General features: G+C 33.8%; 3 non-coding genes and 3 pseudogenes across 3 annotated transcripts; 4 read left to right on the top strand and 2 right to left on the bottom strand.

The window, feature by feature from the left end:
• The first annotated feature begins 657 nt into the window (after nucleotides 1-657).
• LOC128288761 (cytochrome f-like) lies at nucleotides 658-6153 on the top strand (annotated as a pseudogene).
• On the bottom strand, nucleotides 3435-3518 carry TRNAY-GUA (transfer RNA tyrosine (anticodon GUA)). Its single transcript has one exon. It is a non-coding gene; the product is annotated as a tRNA-Tyr (tRNA).
• Nucleotides 4482-4553, top strand: TRNAT-GGU (transfer RNA threonine (anticodon GGU)). Its single transcript has one exon. It is a non-coding gene; the product is annotated as a tRNA-Thr (tRNA).
• Nucleotides 6154-9465: 3312 nt separating the features above from the next.
• TRNAP-UGG (transfer RNA proline (anticodon UGG)) lies at nucleotides 9466-9539 on the bottom strand. Its single transcript has one exon. It is a non-coding gene; the product is annotated as a tRNA-Pro (tRNA).
• Nucleotides 9540-18359: 8820 nt separating this feature from the next.
• On the top strand, nucleotides 18360-19271 carry LOC128288764 (cytochrome b6-like; annotated as a pseudogene).
• Nucleotides 19272-21453: 2182 nt separating this feature from the next.
• LOC128288763 (cytochrome f-like) lies at nucleotides 21454-22573 on the top strand (annotated as a pseudogene).
• The last annotated feature ends 1378 nt before the right edge of the window (nucleotides 22574-23951 follow it).

The raw sequence follows: 23951 nt of genomic DNA, 5'->3' as shown, positions 1-23951 counted from the left end.
TTAGAATATGATTGAAGTGCGTACGAAAAGGGGCTTCTATTTATTAAACAGGTGCAGATATAGCATTTCTATTTATATATGTCTTTCTTTTATTCCATTATAACGCTCTAATGGAGACAAGACATGGCGTGCTCTATCAAAAATTCTATTTTTTCTTTTATTTTAATCTATTCAATGAAAAATTGAAACACGATAATTTCTTGCTGATTCCCTATGGACATCATATCTAGATAGATAAAATACCTCATTAGATAACTATAACTGTGTAACAACTTATGCTCTGGGGTTTACATAGACTGATAATTGCTGTTATATTATTATAATATACTTGAAATTAAGAAAGTTTTTTTTTATTGAAAAAAAAATCAATTTAGTTATGTATCCAGTTTTATTTTCTTATACCATTAGAAAAAGACAAGTGAAGAAGAATCGTCCATAAATTTGCAGTCAATAGTTAATGGTTCCAATTTATTTGTCCTGAATTTTTACTTTTGTAACTGAGAATCCACATTTTCTTTTTCAATAGAAAAGAAAGGGAAAGTTTTTAGATATTGTGTGTCTTGAGATACTATAACCAATTGAAGGTATGGATCCGATCTAAAAATGAAAAAGAAAAGGGAGATACTCTCCTTTTTTTGTTTGTAACCTTTTGGCGACATGGCCGAGCGGTAAGGCGGGGACTGCAAACCCCTTATTCCCCAGTTCAAATCCGGGTGTCGCCTGATCAACAAAAAACTCGAAATCCTAACGTCTCCTAACGTCTAGGATTCAAGGAAAAACTAAAGTAGTGGAAGGGAATCAGTAAATCTTGATATGGGAGCCCCCCTTACTAATGGAGTGGCTACTAGAGGAGTCTTGAATTAGATTGGATAACGGGAGTGTCTAATTAACTAATGAATGGTTGTAGAAGGGTTGGAAGATACTTTGTATACAGACGGATGAAAGTCTTGAGTGTTCAGGCATCCAATTAATATTAGATTGATAGATAATTGGCTTTTACTTAATGAGGGACACCAAAAGAAAGAATAAGTCTTATTATTGATACATGTGAGTAACATTCTTTTGATACTTCCAAAAGTGTTACTGCGCATTTTGCTTGTGCTTAATGGTTCTCGATTTTACTTCGAAATCATATAAGAGCTTGTTATATGCGGATTTATCGAAGTGATTCATCAACGGTGGCGTGTCACAATTCTTTCTTTTTGACTCTGCGCCAGTAATTACACTATTATTAGTGAACAATAATGGAAAAATTGAATTCCTTCATATTTGTTTCTATATTCATAGAGATAGGGATATAATACACATGGATATGGTAAGTCTTGCTTGAAGCTGCTTTTAATGGTAGTCTTTACATTTTCCTTTCGGGGTTGAGGAATCAAACCGTATCAATTGTTTTAGATCGTTTTGCAAAGCCTTTTTTATTTTAACTATTTTATTAGTCTTCATTTCGAAATTCTTGGATTCTAGTGGAGTAATGTATTCTATGAATAACACCTTTCAATCAAAATCAAATAAACATTTCAATAATCCCCATGTTCGTATTTCGAAAGTAAAAGGGATCCGGATGATAGGCAATAAAAAAAAAGAATTCTTCCTAAATTTTCTATTTTGATGAACCAGCTCTTACCAGAGTTATGAACGGACAATGAGGGACAAGGAACCCCTTTGTTTTCTGTATTTGCTTGTTTTTATTTCTCCTCTTTACTGTTCAAAGAAAAAAGTTTTTTTATTTAATTTCATTTTAATAAGATCTTGCCTTAGTGTAGTCAAGGTTATTATTAGACACTTACCCTGTTTTATTTGAATTTCATTTATGAAATGCTTTATTGACTCATTTCATATCATTATCCTTCCTTCATTTCTGATTATTTTAATAGGAATCTCGGTATCCACCAAAAATCAAATCCATGAAATGAAAGAATTATAAAATCGTAAGATTTGGTTTTCAATTATTTCAGATTAATTGAAATCAACACAAATAAAATAGATCAAGCGAAGAAATAAAATTGAGATACTATGTACAGTACATATCTTTAATTGATATCGACATGTATGAAGATACATATTGTGGATTCATCTATATTAAGCTTGTATCTTTCTACATTACAATAGATATAGATAGTATGGTAGAAAGATTCATATTTTTTTTCTACCATACTATCGAGTTTTATAGGATACTGCTGATTCTAGTCCATTCATTTTATTTAAGACGTGAGATTTGAATCCTTTTTTTCTTAACTCCTTGATAAAAAGTCAAGTTTCATTCAAATTAATCACTTTGACTGACAGTTTTTACGTATATTATAAGTAAAAAAGCGGTAGGAACTAGAATGAACAGCGCTGTAGCAATAAATGCGAGAATATTTACCATAATTTCATTTTTTACTTCGCAATAACTCGATTTAATCCCATAGAGATGATAAATTTGTCGCTTGTAAATTCAATGCAATGACTTACATTTCAATGACATCGAATCGGATCAATATCATGAATAATATCTAGGCTATCAAATCGATTCACCGTCGAGAATTGAATAGTATAACATAGGAAGATCTTTTATCCACACCGAACATAAAAAGTGATGCCTGGTCCAATCAAAGAATTTATTTATATATATTCTTTTCCACCCTTCTTTTCGATAATCTACCGCCTTCCTTGTACAATCATCTGATGATGTATCATCTGACTGCTTTTCCACTTTCACCGTTTACAAATAGTTTCCAAATAAACCCCAACAAAAAAGAGAAAGGAAAAAATAAATAAAAAAAAAGATAAAGATATCGTTGGGAATGAAATTCTGTCATTTGTATCCCCTTTGACAGAAAACGGAGGGATCTATTGATGTATTTTAAAAATTTTATCCGTCGGGACTGACGGGGCTCGAACTCAGCTTCCGCCTTGACAGGGCGGTGCTCTGACCAATTGAACTACAATCCCAGGGAAATAAAGAAAAGTGTACAAACAGAGATAGTCTTATGATTTCATTCAAGCCATTTTCTATTTAGATTTTAGATTCAGCCGGGTTAAAACAAACAAAGGCGCGAGTAATATATTGATATCCATACGGGTATGCACTTTGAGTGAGAGCGACGCGGATTACTAGTTACTAGGAATCCTTTCGTTATTGCCAAATAAATCGATCAATAATCAATTTGAAAATGAAAACAAAAAAGAGTCTTCTTTTTTGTTTACTTTACTCTTTTTCTTTTCATTAAACTTTCTATTTAATGATCCTGATATGAATCAGAGCAGCGTCATAAGGCAATTTATGGGAACAACTAAATAAATAGAACAAAATAAAAAACAAATAGTAGATGGATATATCACAAAATTGGACTTTTTTTATTCTTCCCTAATTTTTTTGTTTGGCTTTTCGGGAAAACAAAATACAAAAAATGGGCATTTTAGGTTATGGCGGATCAGCGAATTATTGGGCCGAGCTGGATTTGAACCAGCGTAGACATATTGCCAACGAATTTACAGTCCGTCCCCATTAACCGCTCGGGCATCGACCCAGGAAGAATCAATTTAGGTTTATTGATAATCCATGATCAACTTCCTTTCAGTAATTCACCCCCAGGGAAGTCGAATCCCCGCTGCCTCCTTGAAAGAGAGGTGTCCTGAACGCTAGACGATGGGGGCATACTTGCCTGACTGCGACATACTATGCTCATAGTATGAGCAGTTTTTTGAAATTGTCAATATAATGGAATGACTAGAGCCGAGAGCTTTTTCCATCTTTTATGATTTTCCATTTTAGATTCACGATTTATACTCAGTAAATCATTCATCGCCACTCTATTCGATATAGAAATAAATTAGATAAATTCAATCTATTATATAAATATTTATTAGAAATAAATAGATATTATAAAATAGAAATAAATAGATATTATAAAAAGAAACTAGATTATATTAATAATACAAAGTATAAGATCAGTGATTGGTTTAACATAAACATAAAAAAGGGAGTTAACCTTCATTTTTTCCACTTTCATTCATTGATTCACTCATTATTACGACGAGACAGGCATGTTTCTATCTCACACTAAGCCGGTAAATTAACAAAAAGTAAATCGGGAATTTTTGGAAGAGGCAGCAAGAAGTTATCGAAAATTATGTGTGTGTGTTTTTTTTTCTAAAAACTAAAAATTGGGTTCGGTGGACAAAGCAAATCCTTCATCACATGTTTCGATAAAATAGATTGATCTATGTCGAATTGCTAAGGTACCTGTATTAATCAAATAAATGAATTTCGTTCTGTTCTGATAAGCCAATTATGATTGGCCTTGAAACAATTCATTGCATTGATATTTATCAAACCCAATACCAATAAAACCATTTTACCTCTACACGTTAAGTAAATTAGAATTCTCATTCCTGAGAGCTACTAGCCACTATGAGTCTACTGCATATACTTATATATATATAAATAGATCTTATCCGTCTACTAATTCATTCAGTAATTGAATCGAACCGCCCTTTTAACTCAGTGGTAGAGTAACGCCATGGTAAGGCGTAAGTCATCGGTTCAAATCCGATAAGGGGCTTTTGACTTTTTTTTTTCATAAAACTCCTATGAAATGGTAGTATTCATATTGAATACTAGGGATGTTGTTTTTATTGGTAATAAAAACCCAACTGTATATGTATAATAATTGAATTAGAAATTGTATAATTTAACTCTAATAAGTTATTATTCTAATGAGTTAGAGTAGAGTAATTCTAAAAGAAAGTTGAAATTATAATGAATAATGATAAGCCGTCTCTTGAAGCGACAAATATATATTTCTATTTTGTTTTGATTTTGAATTAGATTATTCCAATCAAATCCATTGTAAAGAATTGTAAAGATTAGAAATCAACAAAAGAAAAGTAAGTGGATCTAACCCATTGAATCGTGACTATATCCACTATTCTGATATTAAAATTGATAGAGATGAAATTGGAACAGTCGATTTTTTTATTTCATATTTATTTGGACTCCACAAGAATCCGTCGATATTTCCGATTCAATCTTCTTGTTCCTAGGAATAAATTAATATTCTATTCGAGATAAAGAAATACTTTTTCTTGGATAAAGGAGGAGATTACTCGATCCATTTCCGTATCGCTCATGATCTATATAATAACCGGGCTTCCATTTCAAATGCATATCCCATTTTGCGCAGCAGGGTATGAAAATCCACGAGAAGCAATCATGTATTGTATGTGCCAATTGCCATTTAGCGAATAAACCTGTGGATATTGAGGTTCCACAAGCGGTACTTCCTGATACTGTATTTGAAGCGGTTGTTAGAATTCTTTATGATATGCAACTGAAACAAGTTCTTGCTAATGGTAAGAAAGGGGCTTGAATGTGGGTGCTGTTCTTATTTTACCAGAGGGGTTTGAGTTAGCCCTGCCTGATCGTATTTCGCCTGAGATGAAAGAAAAGATAGGCAATCTGTCTTTCAGAACTACCGCCCCACTAAGAAAAATATTCTTGTGATAGGTCCTGTTCCTGGTAAAAAATATAGTGAAATCACCTTTCCTATTCTTTCCCCAGACCCTGCTAGTAATAAGGATGCTCATTTCTTAAAATATCCCATATACGTAGGCGGAAACAGGGAAGGGCCAGATTTATCCTGACGGGAACAAAAGTAACAATACTGTTTATAATGCTACGGCAACAGGTATAGTAAGCAAAATCATACGAAAAGAAAAAGGGGTACGAAATAACCATAACGGATGCCTTGATGGACATCAAGTGGTTGATATTATCCCCAGGACCAGAACTTGTTTCAGAGGGTGAATCTATCAAACTCGATCAACCATTAACAATTAATCCTAATGTGGGTGGATTTGGTCAGGGGGATGCAGAAATAGTACTTCAAGACCCACTACGCGTCCAAGGTCTTTTGTTCTTCTTGGCATCTATTGTTTTTGCACAAATCTTTTTGGTTCTTAAAAAGAAACAGTTTGAGAAGGTTCAAGTGTCCGAAATGAATTTCTAGATCTGTGGATTTATCAACATCAAATTTGTAAAAAAGAACAAATTATTCCTGGCAATTAGGTTAGGTATAATGAAAAAAGGGATGAAAAGTCTTTTGCTTGTTTCTATTCTTTCTCTAGGAATTGCTTTTACCGCATTCAAAATTCAAAACAAAATATGTATATTGTGAAGAAGACTATTTGTCTTTACTCTTTTTTTTTTTTCAATCTAAATTGACTAAATTGGGGGTGTAATTATATTCCTATTGTCAGTGTCAGATTTAAATGTTACAGAATAGGTTTTGTTTTCTAAATTCAATTTGAGTAGATACTAAACATAAGATAAGTGGAGAATAGAAAGGAAGGATAAATTAAATGAGGGGAACAAATAATTACAGGGAGTATTCTTCGTCTTTCTAGCCTTCGACACAAGAAAAGGGTGTGTAAAATTCCTTTTCTTGTGTCGAAATAATAACAATTCCGGGACCCGTTCGTCAAAGATTTCTATTCTTAGTTTGATTTTTCCAGATTTTTCAGAACCCTTTATTTTTTCGATTTACTTATAATAGAATAAGTAATAAGGATAATATAATAAGTATAAAATAAGTCGAAATAAGTATAATATACTAAGTAATGGACAACCAAAAAAAAGAGAAGGAATCCTTTTGATTTTTTTGATAAAATAGAATCAAGGCGATAAACTTATAAAATAATTTCAAACTTTGATGAAATACTAAAATAAATCGAGTAGGTTAGACTAGTCTAGAAAAGGTTTGAATCTGGTCGATGAAAAAAAAATATTAAATATATATTGTATTGTGTCATCCAATTGAGTGATTCTTTTTCTTCTAACCTTGAAAGTATCGATAGATACTATCGAAGAAACAGATGCTATGAATCAATTAATTGAAATTGAGTTCATTTTTCAAAAAATCATCGGAAAAAGTGATCCATTTGTTGTCATTTATACGATCAAAATATTATGATCATGATCATTAAGAATTCAACGGGACCCTTCTCGCAGATCAGACAAAGAAAGAGGAGGTGGGCCCTGTTGAGTTCTTACACTTTCAATGTTTACAACTTAGTTCGTCCCATTATCCATTATTCCATATTACGAGGGACGAACCCAATCCAGAATATGAACCATAAAAGAAAATACCTATTAAACCGATCACGGGAATACCAGTTACCGTACCTATTATCCAAGAGGAATCCTTCCAGTAGTATCGGCCATTTATCCCAGCCCCTCCGCATTTCATCAAGTGGTCGCTAAAGACATAAACAGTCATAGATAATTGTGAGATACAATCCTTCCGAATGATAAGAGAATTCTACTATTATTTAGTATTCATCACTTTTTTTTCTTAATTGAAATAATTGGAAAATAAAACAGCAAGTAAAATGAGTAATAACCCCAGTAGAGACTGGTATGATTCAATTCAACATTTTGTTCGTTCGGGTTTGATTGTCATAGCTCTATAATTAATTCGAATTAGGTTTATCGTTGGATGAACTGCATTGCTGATATTGACCCCAAAAAAGAAACGGTAGGTACAGCTAGTCCGTGAACAGCCAACCATCGCACTGTAAAAATTGGATAGGTTCGATCTATGGTCATTGGGTCCTCCTAAAAAGATCTACTAAATTCATCGAGTTGTTCCAAAGAATCAAAACGGCCAGTTATTAATGGAATTCTTGTCGGCTCTTCTGTAAAATACTCGTTTGGACGAGGGCTTCAAACACATCATAAGCTAAACCTGTGCTGACGAATAACCAACCCGCGATGAATAGGGAAGGTATAGTAATACTATGAATGACCCAGTATCGAATACTGGTAATAATATCAGCAAAAGAACGTTCTCCTGTGCTTCCAGACATGCCGAGCTCCACATATTCTTGTAGGGATCGATTCCGTAAAAGATGGATCAGTAAATGGAATTCACCGAAACTAAATCTTTGTGAGATCGTCAATATTGTACCAAAGGTATTTTAGAGTATACCGAATCAGTATAGCTATCCTTCTTCTGACACAGCAACGCAATTTCAAACAGTATATCGACGAAGTGCTAGATAATTCTTTTCTTCTTCTTGCTTGTCGATGTATAACCAGGTATCATGCAATAGAAAATTCTCAAATTCCTGGAGGTATTGGCTTGGGCCTAGAAACGGAAGATCAGGTAACCCGTGAATCCAACGAGTTGGTTTATAATAATTCATGAAGGAAATTATATTTCCGCAAGTCAATTAGATGCGAAATATAAAATTGACTTTTTTCGTAGTTGCACAAGAGGTTTTGTTTTTGTTGAAGCTCTTTTTTTTTTATTTTTATTTTAAGGAATTGCTTAGTCGTCTAGTAACAAGTAAGAGTAGTCGTTAGATATAGATAAAAAAAGAGCAAGGAATAAAAAATTCTACTAATCAATATTTGTGAGGCGGCTTTTCTTGTATTCTTGTATTAGATCCAAAGGTTTTTCTTGACCTAACTACAAAGATGATGAATCGATTTCTTTTCTTTTCTACTCTTGTCCTGCCGCCTCATTTTGTGAATACCATTTATAATGATTGATGAAAAAAAATTTCAATTGAACTTATTATTTCAATTGGTATTTTTGCTTATCCCTCTCGTTTAAAAATTGAAACTTAGGTAAGTGCTTTATAAACATATGTATAAAAAGAACATATTTCATTTAGCTCCTTCATGCCTACTATAACTAGTTATTTCGGTTTTTACTAGCGGCTTTAACTATAACCTCAGCTTTATTTATTGGTCTGAGTAAGATACGACTTATTTGAAAATTAATTCAATGAACGAACAATTCATAAAAACAAAGCTTTCTGCCCTATTCCATATATTCTATAGCTCTCACCGTGTTAATTATCAATTATTAGGTATTGATATTCATGGGCAATAGAAATTAATATTTAGGATAGATATTACCTTTCTTTTCTCCTTTCAAATAAATTGAAATGATTGAAGTTTTTCTATTTGGAATCGTCTTAGGTCTAATTTCTATTACTTTGGCTGGATTATTCGTAACCGCATATTTACAATACAGACGTGGTGATCAGTTGACCTTTGATTAATTAACATACCTTTTTTTGACTGACCTTTAATTTTTAAATTTTTAATTTCAATTTATTTAATAATTTGAATTTAATAATTTAATCCAAGGAGGTCAAATTCGAATTGCTGTTCAATTTTTTTTTCAGTTCGGTGTAATTCGACCTAACAAGAGCGGAATCGCGCTGTAGGATTTGAACCTACGACATTGGGTTTTGAGACCCACGTTCTACCGAACTGAACTAAGAGCGCTTTCAATAAATAAGACTGTAAAAAGAGGATTCTTTTATTTTATAACCCAATACATCGCGCACAACTATACTATCATATATCATATATAATATGAGAAAACGATAGATTATGTATGCTTAATTTTAATCAATCTAAAACGACTCCTCGTTACTGCTCAAAGGAGAAGTAATAGGTAGGGATGACAGGATTTGAACCCGTGACATTTTGTACCCAAAACAAACGCGCTACCAAGCTGCGCTACATCCCTTTCAATTGGCCTACAATGTCATTGTAGAGAATCCCTGTTGTTTTCCACACCCTTATTTCATCTATTGATATAAAACGGATCTTTCCATTTTGGTCTCATATCATAACAAACCATATAATGAATAATAAATGAATTTTTAGCGGGAATTCTCAGGCGGAAAGGGACCTATTTTGTTTTGCTGTTTTAAGAAAGGGAAAATCTTATCTATCGAATCATTGTACATTTAAATTTGAATTTTGAATTAGGAATTCCGGGCAAATAGACAAATCCAAGTGGTCTTTAACCACACATACATGCGATTATATATGTATTACCATAATGTAATACGATAAAGAAGGAGGATTTTAAATGCGAGATCTAAAACATATCTTTCCGTAGCACCGGTACTAAGTACTCTGGTTCGGTTCTTTAGCGGGTTTATTGATAGAGATCAATCGTTTCTTCCCGGATGCGTTAACATTCTTTTTTTAATTCGAGTTATTGTCGCGGACGGGGCGAAAAGATTAGATCGAGATACAATCAAATATCTGTGACTACCTCTCGCCCCCCTTTTTTTAGTTTTTTTTTAGAATTAGATAAGAATTAGATAAAATAAATAAGGAAGGTAGAACGAAAAAAGTGGATTCAACCTCACCGAAACTCGGGTTCAAGCTCCAATTAAATTACTAGTAGAGCGAAAAGAGAAATGGGAACAACAGTATCCTACAAGATACTTAAAGAAAATACCGTACGGTGGTTTGATTCTAAATAGAGTTCGAAATCGTTGTATTACTTATTCTTATTATTTACTATAAATCTATATTGATTTACTATATTGATTGCAAAAAAATCTTTCAAGATTTGGTTTTGAGTTAGCAACTTTTATTTCTTTTTTTTCATTCTTTCTTCTTCGCTTTTGATCGGAAAATAGAAAAGTTGGGTGAATTAAAACTCAAAGGAGGTTCATGGCAAGAGTAAAGATGTCCGAGTAACGATTATTTTGAATGTACCAGTTGTGTTCGAAACGGCGTTAATAAGGAATCAACGGGTATTTCCAGGTATATTACTCAAAAAATCGACACAATACGCCCAGTCGATTGAATTGAAGAAATTTGTCCTTATTGTTAACATACAATTCACGGGGAGATAAAGAAATAAATCGAATCAAGTGCTCGTATGTCACCACTTCCTGAGAATATGAAAATATGACATTAGGTATATAATATATTAAGTATATAATTAGTTATATAACGCATATTTTCTTCTATATTATTAATATTATTTATTTAAATATTATTAATATATTTTAATTTATATATATTTAAATTATATATTGAAATGATAAATAATAATAAAATAAACAATACAATAATAATAAACAAACCAAATCCTATTTATTATATTAATTTATAATTTGAATTTTCAAAATAGGATTTTAGAAATAGAGATAGGATAGGATTCTTTTAGAAATATTAGAAATAAGGAATAAAGAAATCATGGATAAATCCAAGGACTCTTTCTTAAATCCAAGCGATCTTTTCAGAGTGTTTGCCCTCGATCCAATCGGGGATCGAATTGATTATAGAAACATGAGTTTAATTAGTCGATTTATTAGTGAACAAGGAAAATATTATCTAGGCGAGTAAATAGATTGACCTTAAAACAACAACGATTAATTACTATTGCTATAAAACAAGCTCGTATTTTATCTTCGTTACCCTTTCTTAATAATGAGAAACAGTTTGAAAGAAGCGAGTCGACCACTAGAACTACTGCTCTTAGAACCAGAAATAAATAGGCTTACCCCTTCAAAAGAATCGAATCCGGTTGGGAAGAAAAAATATTTTTTATTGAGCGTCTTCGCTCATCTTGTTTTGATGACCTTATCAGAATCAGAATTTTTATCATATTAATTTCTACTCTACCTTCCCTGAGTTCATTCTCGAGGGAACCCCATTTCATTTAAAGCATTTCGTTGGATTCCTTCCGATCTCCTTATTTTCTAATCTCGTTGGAAATCATATAAAGACAATTCCTATTTGAGATAGCTATTTGTGCAAGTATTTTACGATTCAGAAGCAACTGTTTCTTGTACAGATTGTGTATTAATCGACTATAACTATAGGATACCCCCACCCCACGAATTACTGCATTTATTCGAGTGATCCACAAACGACGAAAACCTTTTTTCCTATCTCTATCCTGATGAGCCGAAACCAAAGCTCTTATTCTTTGTTGAGTAATAGTTCGAGTAAGTCTTGAATGAGCCCCCGAAAGCTTGATGCAAATAAACTAATTTTTTTCGACGTCTACGAGCTATATATCCTCGTTTAATTCTGGTCATTGAATAAAAGAAATTTTGATGAATAACTAATTCTTTCTTTCAGTTATTCTTTTCTAGTCTATTAATAACAAAACGGATTCTTCCAATGTATAAAATAAAAATTCCAATGGCTTTTGCTACTCTAACTGTCCTGACCACGATTTTTCCTTTTTCTAGGCATTTCATTTCGCCTTGAAATAAGAAATTGTATTGATACTAGGTATCAAAAAAGCATATTAACTAAAATAAAGGAGTAAATAGAAATGGATAAATAAATAGGGTTCCATCGTTTCTATGGTTACTTCAACGGTGAGGTCCTCTCTATACACCGGAGCTCATTCCTTCATTTAATTGGTAACTTGTACAGTTCACACCTTCGGCTCTACTCATAAATTTTCCAGTAATAGATCTTTCACAACGAGATCTATCTTATACAGTAACGGTATGTAAGGATGAGGATTAATTGGGCAGCTGACCCTGTTAGTCCGTTCTTTGCAAGAGTCGAAGCATAATTTTGCTTTTAAATAGGATTTTCCCTGCTTAATGGATAAGCATTTGCTACCAATGGGGAATTTTTTCTCATCTTAAATTCTAAGATTGATTTGCGCCAATGGAAACCATAAATTTCATACACAATAGAAGGATATGGTAGATCTAGCTTTTTAGATAGTGAACGGACGAACCCCATTCTATTCACTGGTACGGATCGTTGATACTGAAAAGTTGTTTTTTTTTCTCAGCCCATGATCTGAAATCAAGTCATACACCCTAGTACATGTTCCTCGGCGCTGAGGACATCCCCAAGAGCAGGGGATTTCGTGACATTTCTAATTGGCTGTCTTGCATTTCTAATAAGTTGTTTAATAGTTGGCATACTGAATTATATATAATAGACTGGTTTAGATCGATCCTAACCAGATGATTCTGAATTACTTTTTTCTATTTAATAGATTAATAAAATATTAACCCCTTAGGCTTTAGGCTTGTTAAGAAGGAAAGGAAGAAGAGGGATTAAATCAATCTTAATTAAATTGTGGATTGGTGTTAAATCGTTGCTATTGCTATTTGTTATTTAACTTATTTAACCGCCACAAGATCCACAATTCCATGAGCTTGGCTTCTGTTGCTGACATAAAAACATCTCTTTCCATGTCTTCGGATACAACCCAGGGGCTTGCCTGTTCTTTTACATAAACCCTTGTGAGGCTTTCGAAGTTTCAGTAGTTCTTCCGCTTCCAGGATAAATTCTCCTGTTTGTGCCTCATAAAAAGAACTAGCAGGTTGATGGATCATTACCCTGATGATATAACATAATAAAAGGTTCTTCTAACTCACATAATGAGGCGAGAAGAATAGCTAAAATAGCTAAAGAATAATAAGAAAAAAGATAGAATTGAACAACGTACAGGCATTTTTGTGCATTGCATATTTTTTAATGGAATTCTTTTTCTTTCATCGAAAAAGAAAAGAGAAAATAGAGAGAGCGTCTATTAGACCCAGATCACTAAATAATCCAATTACCATTCTTCTTTTTTTTTTCGGAAAAGTTCAAAATACTATGATGGCTCCGTTGCTTTATATATTTATTTCGTCTGTGATTCAGCATCTCAAAGTTTCTTTTTTTTTCAAAAAAGAAAGAAAAATAGTCTTTTTTTCGTACTTTTATTTTATAACATAAATATTGTTATAAATATTGTTAATAGCCTCTGTGAAAAGAAAAAAGTTTGTGACGCTGAGATGGGCCCACGAAAGCTAAGATAAAATTGAAATGCCTTTCTCTCATACTACTCTTTCGATACATAATCTAATGTTTTGAAAAAAAGAAATCAAAAAATATCATATCGAATTGAAGTGCCATTATTATTACTACTAATTCATATTTCATATGGCGAAGGCATAGTCTTCTTTTTTCTTCCATCAAATAAAAACTCATTGGCGCTGAGTGAGGGAATGCTAGACGTTTGGTAATTTCTCTCCGGCCAGGAGAAAAGATCCCATTGAAGCAGCCAATCCCATGCATATTGTATGCACATCTGGTTGCACAAATTGCATAGTATCATAAATAGCTACTCCGGTATTACCCATCCGCCAGGAGAGTTTATAAACAAATACAGATCTTTGGTATCATTCTCTATACTGAGATATACCATAAGACCAATAAGTTGATTCGAGATCTCGCTATCAACCTCTTGGCCTAAAAAGTAATCTTCTCGATAAAGTCGGTTGATTAGGATAAAATTGTATCCTTAGTAGCCGTACAGGCACCTTTTGATGCATACGGTTCAACAAAAATTGCGAAAAAAAATCAATGTAGATTCCAGCCATCCTTCGTTTTTTCTAGTGTGCCTTTTCTAACTTCTAATTTCTAACGAAGGGCTTTTTCTTACATTTTTAAATAAATGAAATTAAAGAAAGATAAGTTTTGCCGTTTTCCTATAATCTATAATATAGAAAATTCAAACTTATCGCACAAACTTTTCATGATCTATTTTTTTTTCATTGGGATTCAATCCAAATCACGATGTCATTTTCTTGTTCCTGAATGGGTTTCATCAATTTTTATTCAATTTTTTAGGTTTATGCTCTACCTGAGTAAAGATCCGCCTGATTTTGATTTTGCATATAGGACAAATGACCCAATACCACATCTTTTGCTATGATTTCATTTCCTTTTTATTTTAATTCCTTTTCTTTCATGTTTTCCGCCAAATATTCAACGTATTTCATATTATTCGATTGATTAATAGTTTGAAATCGTTCTTATTTCTATTTCGAATTTGTAAATAAAAAGATTTATGATTATGATATAGGTGGTAATCATAAATGTATTACCAATTGGGTTTTTCTAAACGGAGCCTGATGCTTCATTTTTCGGTCCAACCAAGCCAACCATAAATCATTCTAATTGAAAATATTAATCTGGATACCTCCAAAAATGAAATGGATCTCTAATTGCACTTCATTACACTTCACGCTACAAATTTTGATAATTCAATCAATCTTTTAAGCGAAACAGAGGATATCTCGATCAAGGAGAGAACGGGGAATCCTATATGACCCAATATATTTGACAAGTCGCACTATACGTCAACCCAAACTGCATCTTCCTCCCGGATTTCGAAAAGGAACTTTTGGAACACCAATAGGCATTAAAGGAAAGAAAAGAATTAAATACTATATTTCACTTTGATCTGGAAGCGTAATAATGGTCTTAATAATATTGGCCTCATATTTTATACATAGATAGAATAAGGCCATAAAATATAAAATAAAGAAAGACAGAATGAATGAAAGAGAATTCTACCAATAGGTCCTTTGAATGATGAACAAATAGGGATACGTTCATTCATAAAAATAGGATCAACCCCATTGCGTATTGATACTTATCGGGTATAGAATAGATCTGCTTTCTTTTTCTTCTGAGCCGAATTCTTCCTTAATTACTAATGGAATAGAACAAATATTAATCCTTTCTCCGAAAGAATCCACCCAAAAGGGAGGTATTCCAATGCAATAAAGTTACATAGTGTCTATTTTTCGTTGATAAAGGGTATTTCATGGGTTTGCCTTTATCGTGTTCATACTGTCGTATTGAATGATCCTGGTCGCTTGCTTTCTGTTCATATAATGCATACGGCTGCTGGTTGGGCTGTTCGGTAATGGCTCTATATGAATTAGCCGTTTTTGATCCCTCCGATCCTGTTCTTGATCCAATGTGGAGACAAGGTATGTTCGTTATACCCTTCATGACTCTGTTTAGGAATAACCAATTCATGGGCGGTTGAGTATTACAGGGGGACTATAAATCCGTATTTGAGTTACGAAGGTGTGGCCTGAGCACATATTGTGTTTTCTGGCTTGTGCCTTGGCAGCTATCTGGCATTGGGTATATTGGGATCTAGAAATTTTTGTGATGAGCGCACAGGAAAACCTTCTTGATTTGCCCAAGATTTTTGGAATTCATTTATTTTCTCAGGAGTGGCTTGCTTTGGCTTTGGCGCATTTCATGTAACAGGATTGTATGGTCCTGGAATATGGGTGTGGACCTTATGGACTAACTGGCAAGGTCCAACCTGTAAACCGTGGGGCGGAAGGTTTTGATCCTTTGTTCCGGGAGGAATAGCCTCTCATCATATTGCAGCAGGGACATTAAGATATTAGCGGGCTTATTCCATCTTAGTGTCCGCCCCAACGTTTATACAAAGGATTACGTATGGGAAATATTGAAACCGTCCTTTCCAGTATAGCTGCTGTCTTTTTGCAGCTTTTGTTGTTGCCGAACTATGTGGTATGGTTCAGCAACTACCCCATCGAATTATTTGGTCCTACTCGTTATCAATGGGATCAAGGATACTTCCAGCAAGAAATATATCGAAGGGTTAGTGCTGTTAGCAAAATCAAAGTTTATCAGAAGCTTGGTCTAAAATTCCTGAAAATTAGCTTTTTATGATTACATTGGCAATAATCCGGCAAAAGGAGGATTATTCAGAGCGGGTTCAATGGACAACGGGGATGGAATAGCCGTTGTGGTTAGGCACCCTATCTTTAGAGATAAAGACGGCGTGAACTTTTGTACGTCGTATGCTCACTTTTTTGAAACATTTCCGGTTGTTTTGGTAGACGGAGACGGAATTGTTAGAGCGGATGTCCCTTTAGAAGGGCAGAATCAAAGTATAGTGTCGAACAAGTAGGTGTAACTGTTGAGTTCTATGGCGGCGAACTCAATGGAGTGAGTTATAGTGATCCTGCTACTGTGAAAAATATGCTAGACGTGCTCAATTGGGTGAAATTTTGAATTAGATCGTGCTACTTTGAAACCGATGGTGTTTTCGTAGCAGTCCGAGGGGTTGGTTTACTTTGGGCATGCTTCGTTTGCCTTGCTTTTCTTCTTCGGACACATTTGGCATGGTGCTAGAACCCTGTTCAGAGATGTTTTGCGGTATTGATCCAGATTTGATGCTCAAGGAATTTGAGCATTCCAAAACTTGAGATCCAACTACAAGAAGACAAGTAGTCTGATGCAAGATTGCTTTGTTATTTTTGCTTCTACTTATTTGTGATTTGCCATAGGCTGCTGGAAAATCTTGATTTAAATCGCTGCCTTTTCTTTGATTCTTGTTCTTTCTTTATTCGGGAGATGATTCCAAATAAACAGGTACGGAAGCTATAATTGTAAACCACGATCGAATTTATGGAAGCATTGGTTTATACATTCTCTCTTAGTATCTACCTAGGATAATTTTTTCGCTATCTTTTCGAGAACCGCCTAAAATTCTAACTAAAAAATGAAATGATTTTCATTATTCAATTGAGTAATGAGCCCCAATATTGGGAGGCTCATTACTCAATTAGTCCTCGTGTTCCTCGAATGGATCTCTTAATTGTTGAGAGGGTTGCCCAAAAGCAGTATATAGGCGTACCCAGTAAAACTTACAAGTAAACCAGATATAGAGATGGCGACTAAGGTTGCTGTTTCCATTATTATATAATTTCAAGATCACAATGGGTCTATGATAAGATTGTTTATTTACAGCGGAATGATATACAAAGTCAACAGATCTCACTGAATACAAAATAAGATTTATGGCTACAAACCGTTGAGGGTAGTTCTAGATCTGGTCCAAGACGAACTGTTGTGGATTTTTGAAACCATTGAATTCGGAATATGGTAAGGTAGCCCTGGATGGGGAACGACTCCTTTGATGGGTGTCGCAATTTTATTTGCGATATTCTTATCTATTATTTTGGAGATTTATAATTCTTCCGTTTTACTGGATGGAATTTCAATGAATTAGATTCACAAGAATCACGAAGCCTCGCGTTTCAATACAAAAATTGAAACTTTTAGTTTCGGATTTTTAGCCCCATTCTATTTCGGTAGTTCGACCGCGAAATTTATTTGTTTCTGTATTTCCGAATATGAGTGTGACTTGTTATAATTGATCCTATTGATAGTACAGAAAATGGGTCTGTCATCTTGATCGAGATAGTTTTATCCCGTCGGATAGTCATTCTAGTATCTGGAGCACGGAATATATGAAATGGATCACAAAGTATTTGAACTATGATTCATACTTAATATTCAAACCTCGCCGGACTCAAAAAAAATTCAAAGAAAGAGTTATATTATTTATAAATCGAAAGATTTTTTATTCTTTCAAACCTCATTTAGTTTATGCTTATTTTGATCAAAGGACAAACCTTTCTTTTGTATTTTTATTTATTATATCTATTCTATTGATTGAATAAGTGATGATCCAATGGTTCTTACTCAAAGAATCTTTGACTTAGTTTGAAGGTTTTATTGAATCATCGCGGTTCTGGTATGAATCTGAAGTTTCAATTGATTCATAGGGTCTTAACAAGAGAATTCTATCAAAAGAAAGAAAACAAGAATAAAGCCACATTTCATACAAAGAACAAATCAAAGCAAAGAAAAGAAATAAGTAGGTAAATAGAAGATTCAAGAGGCCTGTAACGATCAACATAAAGACGACTGCGCTGACTTGATTTTTGGCATTATAATTACAACTACAACAAAGAGCTGATTTTCACTCTTTTGTGTCTTCAGATAAAATTGAATGAAAAGATTAAGAAGTTTCAAACTTTCTATTCCATATCCGTTTCAGCTAATACTTGGGTGTTTTTGTTTGAGCTGTACGAGATGAAATTCTCATATACGGTTCTCGGGGGTCCTCTTTTTACCTATCTCAATAAAGTCTATGATTGGTCTGAAGAGCGCCTGAAATTCAGGCGATTGCAGATGATATAACTAGTAAATATGTTCCTCCTCATGTTAACATATTTTATTGTCTAGGAGGAATTACGCTTACTTGTTTTTTGTACAAGTAGCTACAGGATTTGCTATGACTTTTACTATCGTCCAACCGTTACTGAGGCTTTTGCTTCTGTTCAATACATAATGACTGAAGCTAACTTTGGTTGGTTAATCCGATCAGTTCATCGATGGTCGGCAAGTATGATGGTCTTAATGATGATCCTGCACGTATTTCGTGTCTATCTCACTGGTGGTTTTAAAAACCTCGCGAATTAACTTGGGTTACATGGTTCTGGTGTGTTGACCGCATCTTTGGCGTAACAGGTTATTCTTACCTCGGGACCAAATTGGTTATTGGGCAGTCAAATCGTAACAGGCGTTCCGGAAGCTATTCCGGTAATAGGATCGCCTTTGGTAGAGTTATTACGGAAGTGCTAGTGTGGGACAATCCACTTTGACCTGTTTTTATAGTTTACACTTTTGTATTACCCTTCTTACTGCTGTATTTATGTTAATGCATTTCCTAATGATACGTAAGCAAGGCATTTCTGGTCCTTTATAGAGAATATAGACCATAGCTATATTGTAACCAATAATTTATCTTATTACTTGGGGAGGAACAATAGTATTTCATTGCTACAAATATGGATTATTGAAAAAAATAAGACATGTATTTGGATATTTCCTTCAACTACAACAATATTCTAGTATTTATTTGACATGAATAGTTGAAGGAATTCTGAAGAGAAATTATGGAGTGTGTGACTTGAACTATTGATTGGGCCTGCAGAAATATGCCTTTATCTGCTACATTGAATTCACAACCAAATGTGTCTTTGTTTCAACCACCGTAAGCCCCATACAAAGGATAGGCTGGTTCGCTTGAAGAGAATCTTTCTATGATCAGACCTGACGATGTATAAATAGGGCTCCGTAAGATCCAGTAGAATAAGTGATTTGGCATAATCAAAATTAGATTTTAGTTTTTTTACTTTCTTATCTTAATAGTATGAAAATGCATTCATTTCTTCTGCATCGACCTGATTTAATTATACTATCGGAGTGAAACAAGGATCTAAAAGAAGAGGCTAGACTATATTAGTAACAAGTAAACTTTGTATGTAAAAATCTCGATATATTTTTGGGATAAAGGTGAATCGCAAGGCCTAAGACGACCCATAAAGCACTTGATCACGATCAATTTTGTACGCCTACTTGGGTATTGAGCATTTACCTGTAAAATGAAATTCTTGAATGTATAATTGCAACCCGTAAAATGGAATCGGGTAACTTTTTTCTTACATATGGAACCATTCATATATGATAACATATAGATTTATTTTAAACATATAGAATATAGATTTATTTTATAGGTATCCGTTTGTATCCATTTGATTCGATTGACTTTTGCTTGAGCCGGATGATGAAAATTATCATGTCCGGTTCCTTTGGGGATGGATCTAGAAAATTCACCTATCCTAATAACAAAAAACCTGACTTGAACGATCCTGTAGATAAATTAGCTAAAGGTATGGGTCATAATTATTATGGGGAACCCATGGCCCAATGATCTTTTATATATTTTTCCAGTAGTACTTTGTACTATTGCTTGTAACGTGGGCTTAGCGGTTCTAGAACCTTCAATGATTGGTGAACCCGCGGATCCATTTGCAACTCCTTGGAAATATTACCTGAATGGTATTTTTCCTGTATTTCAAATACTTGTACAGTACCCAATGTTATTGGGTGTTTTAATGGTTTCAGTACCATGGGATTATTAACAGTACCGTTTTTGGAAAATGTTAATAAATTCCAAAATCCATTTCGTCGTCCAGTAGCGACAACCGTTTTTTGATTGGTACTGCAGTAGCCTTTGGTTGGGTATTGAGCAACATTACCGATTGATAAATCCTTAACTTTAGGTCTTTTTAAATTGAATCAATTAAAAAAAATATCATGATGTGTGTATCTAGGAGTAGTCACTTCAAAGGCAAAGTGAATTTCCCTAGATACATTTATTCAATTCTGGTCCGAATCTATGGATTGTGCTGAAGGTTCAAAATCCATTGATTAAAAATTTTGATAAATCAATTTCGAAATGCTTTTTCTACTTTTTCTAGAATGCCCAATATTTGTTTTACATCTTCTATGCGAAAGTGTTCAATTTTCATAAGGTCTTCGACTGTTATTCAAAAGGTCCAATAATGTATGTATATTGACTTTTGAGACAATTATAGATCCTGGGAGGCAATTTGATTGGTCAATAAAATATATTTCAATGCTATTTTTTTCTTTTTGTTAGTTTAACTAATCTATCATGAAACGGAAAAAGGTAAAGTAACATCGTGTTGATTGTTTTCTAAATGTAAGTTTTCTTCTTCCGTATGTAGAAAAGGAATAAATAAATCAATCAAATTACGAGAAGCTTCAGTGCTTCTTTCGAGTTAAACTTCCATTTGTCCATATTTCTAGAAAAGTATCTCCTGTTTTCATTATCATTCCCATAACAATGAATACTATGATTCGCATTTCGAACAGGCATGAATACAGCATCTATAGGATAACTTCCGTCGAAAGTTCTTGGCGTTTTTATACTGTATCCTCTATTTCTCTCGATTTGTAATCCAATACACAAATCAATTGGTTCGGTTAGGCTGGCTACATGCTGTGTATTATCAACGATTTCACAGAAGGTGGTAAGATGATGTCTTGAGCAGTTACATATCCGGGACCCTTGGCACAAATAAAGGCGTTACGAGTTCCATACAAATTCCTCTCAATACAATTTCTTTCAAATTCATTAAAATTTCATGGACTGATTCTTGAATACCACCATGCAAACTAGAAATACTTTTTCTTGGATAAAGGAGGAGATTACTCGATCCATTTCCGTATCGCTCATGATCTATATAATAACCGGGCTTCCATTTCAAATGCATATCCCATTTTGCGCAGCAGGGTATGAAAATCCACGAGAAGCAATCATGTATTGTATGTGCCAATTGCCATTTAGCGAATAAACCTGTGGATATTGAGGTTCCACAAGCGGTACTTCCTGATACTGTATTTGAAGCGGTTGTTAGAATTCTTTATGATATGCAACTGAAACAAGTTCTTGCTAATGGTAAGAAAGGGGCTTGAATGTGGGTGCTGTTCTTATTTTACCAGAGGGGTTTGAGTTAGCCCTGCCTGATCGTATTTCGCCTGAGATGAAAGAAAAGATAGGCAATCTGTCTTTCAGAACTACCGCCCCACTAAGAAAAATATTCTTGTGATAGGTCCTGTTCCTGGTAAAAAATATAGTGAAATCACCTTTCCTATTCTTTCCCCAGACCCTGCTAGTAATAAGGATGCTCATTTCTTAAAATATCCCATATACGTAGGCGGAAACAGGGAAGGGCCAGATTTATCCTGACGGGAACAAAAGTAACAATACTGTTTATAATGCTACGGCAACAGGTATAGTAAGCAAAATCATACGAAAAGAAAAAGGGGTACGAAATAACCATAACGGATGCCTTGATGGACATCAAGTGGTTGATATTATCCCCAGGACCAGAACTTGTTTCAGAGGGTGAATCTATCAAACTCGATCAACCATTAACAATTAATCCTAATGTGGGTGGATTTGGTCAGGGGGATGCAGAAATAGTACTTCAAGACCCACTACGCGTCCAAGGTCTTTTGTTCTTCTTGGCATCTATTGTTTTTGCACAAATCTTTTTGGTTCTTAAAAAGAAACAGTTTGAGAAGGTTCAAGTGTCCGAAATGAATTTCTAGATCTGTGGATTTATCAACATCAAATTTGTAAAAAGAACAAATTATTCCTGGCAATTAGGTTAGGTATAATGAAAAAAGGGATGAAAAGTCTTTTGCTTGTTTCTATTCTTTCTCTAGGAATTGCTTTTACCGCATTCAAAATTCAAAACAAAATATGTATATTGTGAAGAAGACTATTTGTCTTTACTCTTTTTTTTTTTTCAATCTAAATTGACTAAATTGGGGGTGTAATTATATTCCTATTGTCAGTGTCAGATTTAAATGTTACAGAATAGGTTTTGTTTTCTAAATTCAATTTGAGTAGATACTAAACATAAGATAAGTGGAGAATAGAAAGGAAGGATAAATTAAATGAGGGGAACAAATAATTACAGGAGTATTCTTCGTCTTTCTAGCCTTCGACACAAGAAAAGTGTAAAATTCTTTCTTGTGTCGAAATAATAACAATTCCGGGACCCGTTCGTCAAAGATTTCTATTCTTAGTTTCGATTTTTCCAGATTTTTCAGAACCCTTTATTTTTTCGATTTACTTATAATAGAATAAGTAATAAGGATAATATAATAAGTATAAAATAAGTCGAAATAAGTATAATATACTAAGTAATGGACAACCAAAAAGAGAAGGAATCACTGATTTTTTTGATAAAATAGAATCAAGGCGATAAACTTATAAAATAATTTCAAACTTTGATGAAATACTAAAATAAATCGAGTAAGGTTAGACTAGTCTAGAAAAGGTTTGAATCTGGTCGACAGAAAAAGAAATATTAAATATATATTGTATTGTGTCATCCAATTGAGTGATTCTTTTTCTTCTAACCTTGAAAGTATCGATAGATACTATCGAAGAGCAGATGCTATGAATCAATTAATTGAAATTGAGTTCATTTTTCAAAAAAATCATCGGAAAAAGTGATCCATTTGTTGTCATTTATACGACCAAAATATTATGATCATGATCATTAAGAATTCAACGGACCCTTCCTCGCGAATCAGACAAAGAAAGAGGAGGCGGGCCCTGTTGAGTTCTTACACTTTCATGCCTATAACTTAGTTCGTCCCATTATCCATTATTCCATATTACAGGACGAACCCAATCCAGAATATGAACCATAAAAGAAAATACCTATTAAACCGATCACAGGAATACCAGTTACCGTACCTATTATCCAAAGAGGAATCCTTCCAGTAGTATCGGCCATTTATCCCGCTTCCCTCCGCATTTCATCAAGTGGTCATGCTAAAGACATAAACAGTCATAGATAATTATGAGATACAATCCTTCCGAATGGGATAAGAGAATTCCTATTATTTAGTATTCTACTACTTTTTTTTTCTTAATTGAAGAAATAATTGAAAATAAAACAGCAAGTACAAAATGAGTAATAACCCAGTAGAGACTGGTACGATTCAATTCAACATTTTGTTCGTTCGGGTTTGATTGTCATAGCTCTATAATTAATTCGAATTAGGTTTATCGTTGGATGAACTGCATTGCTGATATTGACCCCAAAAAAGAAACGGTAGGTACAGCTAGTCCGTGAACAGCCAA

This window comes from Gossypium arboreum, unplaced genomic scaffold (assembly GCF_025698485.1).
Source record: "Gossypium arboreum isolate Shixiya-1 unplaced genomic scaffold, ASM2569848v2 Contig00283, whole genome shotgun sequence".
Taxonomy (NCBI): domain Eukaryota; kingdom Viridiplantae; phylum Streptophyta; class Magnoliopsida; order Malvales; family Malvaceae; genus Gossypium; species Gossypium arboreum.
Note: the sequence above shows the minus strand (reverse complement) of the source record. Positions and strands in the feature narration are given on the sequence as shown.